Raw genomic sequence first — 2,735 nt, forward strand, 5'->3', positions numbered from 1 at the left:
ACAAGGTATTTGTATTGGTGCAAAAACTGCTAACATGGGAAAATAAGAATTTAAGGAAAATTAAATATAAGAAGCAACTGACAATATATAAAATGATTTATATTTTTTTATTTAAAATATAAGTATGATTTTAAAAAGTTACAATGTAGTGCAAGTAATAAAAAAGTAAAGAATATACAAATATTTTGGGCTAATTAATGTAACTCGCTTCACAAAAAAGTTTTTGTGGCGATTGCAATAAAATTCACTGCAATCTTCCAACGACTAAGTAGTTTTCCTGAAAATACATGTAATACATTGTAAATCCTACAGATGGCGACAAAATAGCCCAAAGTCGTGTATGAAGAGAGCATGGCCAACTAAACAGGCGCCATGACTGCTACCAAGGTCAGGTGGGGCTGTGCCCAGATCATGATGCATGCCATTGCTGTCCTTTTGCCATTAATTTTTCTGACAAACTAAACCAAAATAATATGTTTACTTATTGTAAACATACTGTAGCTCATAAACTTACAATTAAAACATGTTTTTATTTTGTGAAAGTATAGTTTTGCGGGCTTATTTGCACACTCTGCTGCTACATTCCTGCAGTGTTTCGAGACCAGCAGGCGCAATAAATGTAAAAAAAAAAAAAATGCACAGAATGACAAAAAAAACCTTACTAAACCCCTTTTTGTCAAAATCTTCATTAGGTTTGGACCTACAATCACTGAGAAATTATGACTTCTGTGTGAAGTATGTCAACAGTTCTGGCTGCATCCAGTGTATTTGTAATCACAACATATGCAAGCACATATACATACATATACTCATGCATATAGTCACGTTTCATCAAACATATATTAAAGTTGTTGTCTCCGGAGGAAACTGCGTAAAAACTGATAAAGCTTAAAGGCCTACTGAAACCTACTACTACCGACCACGCAGTCTGATAGTTTATATATCAATGATGAAATCTTAACATTGCAAAGCATGCCAATACGGCCGGGTTAACTTATAAAGTGCAATTTTAAATTTCCCGCTAAACTTCCGGTTGGAAACGTCTTTGGATGATGACGTATGCGCGTGACGTCACGACGGCAACGGAAGTATTCGTACCCAATGTGTCACCATACAAACTGCTCTGTTTTCATCGAACAGTTCCACAGTATTCTGGACATCTGTGTTGGTGAATCTTTTGCATTTTGTTTAATGAACAATGGAGATTGCGAAGAAGAAAGTTGTAGGTGGGATCGGTGTATTAGCGGCTGGCTGTAGCAACACAACAAGGAGTACTTACTTGGATAGCAGACGCGCTAGCCGATGCTAGCTGCCAACGCATCTGTGATCGGGTGAAGTCCTTCGTCGCGCCGTCGATCGCTGGAACGCAGGTGAGCACGGGTGTTGATGAGCAGATGAGGGCTGGCTGGCGTAGGTGGAGCGCTAACGTTTTTATCATAGCTCTGTGAGGTCCGGTTGCTAAGTTGTTAAGTTAGCTTCAGCGTCGTTAGCAACAGCATTGTTAAGCTTTGCCAGGCTGAGACTTATTAATCGTGTAGTTACATGTCCATGGTTTAATAGTATTGTTGATCTTCTGTCTATCCTTCCAGTCAGGGATTTATTTATTTTGTTTCTATCTGCATTGGAGCCAGATGCTATCACGTTAGCTCAGTAGCTAAAGAGCTTCGCTGATGTATTTTTGTGGAGATAAAAGTCACTGTGAATGTCCATTTCGCGTTCTCGACTCTCATTTTCAAGAGGATATAGTATCCGAGGTGGTTTAAAATACAAATCCGTGATCCACAATAGAAAAAGGAGAGTGTGTGGAATCCAATGAGACCTTGTACCTAAGTTACGGTCAGAGCGAAAAAAGATACGTCCTGCACTGTCTCTCTAGTTCTTCACTCTAACGTTCCTCATCCACAAATCTTTCATCCTCGCTCAAATTAATGGGGTAATCGTCGCTTTCTCGGTCCGAATCGCTCTCGCTCCATGGTAAACAACGGGGAATTGTGAGGAATCCTACCTCCTGTGACGTCACGCTACTTCCGGTATAGGCAAGGCTTTTTTTAATCAGCGACCAAAAGTTGAGAACTTTATCGTCGTTGTTCTATACTAAATCCTTTCAGCAAAAATATGGCAATATCGCGAAATGATCAAGTATGACACATCTGCTATCCCCGTTTAAATAAAAAAAATTCATTTCAGTAGGCCTTTAACCTATTTTTTCTATTTCTTCCCCTACATGTATCTGCTTTCTTTTGTAATTCAAGTTTTAATTACATATATGTATTGTTGCATTTGAAACAATTATTATTATTCATTATCAATAGTGCTACTTCTAATAGTATTTTTCTTTTATTTGTATTTTTATTGTTCCATTAGTAGTGCAATAATGTTCATTGTCATTTCTGTGTTATTACTATCTCCTTCAGTTAACATTTTTCGTGTCATATTTGTACATATCGTATTTGCTGATGTTGTTCTGTTGTTGTTTCTCTTTTTGTTGTTGTTGTCTCTCTGTCTTATCCTCCTCTTGTCCTTGCAATTTCCCCCTCTGCCTTGTCACACCTGGGTGAAGCCTTGTCTGGGTTTCGTCTGGTTTCATGTTTTCATTATGTTTTATTTTGAAATGCTGACTCTCCCTCTGGTTTCAGATCACTTGCCCTTCCTCCTGTATCACTGGTCTGACATCTTTCCTGATTGCCTGATTGTGCCCACCTGTGTCACCCTCCCTCATGTGTATAATATGTCTC

Source organism: Entelurus aequoreus, linkage group LG05 (genome assembly GCF_033978785.1).
Source record: "Entelurus aequoreus isolate RoL-2023_Sb linkage group LG05, RoL_Eaeq_v1.1, whole genome shotgun sequence".
In the NCBI taxonomy this organism is placed as follows: Eukaryota; Metazoa; Chordata; class Actinopteri; order Syngnathiformes; family Syngnathidae; genus Entelurus; species Entelurus aequoreus.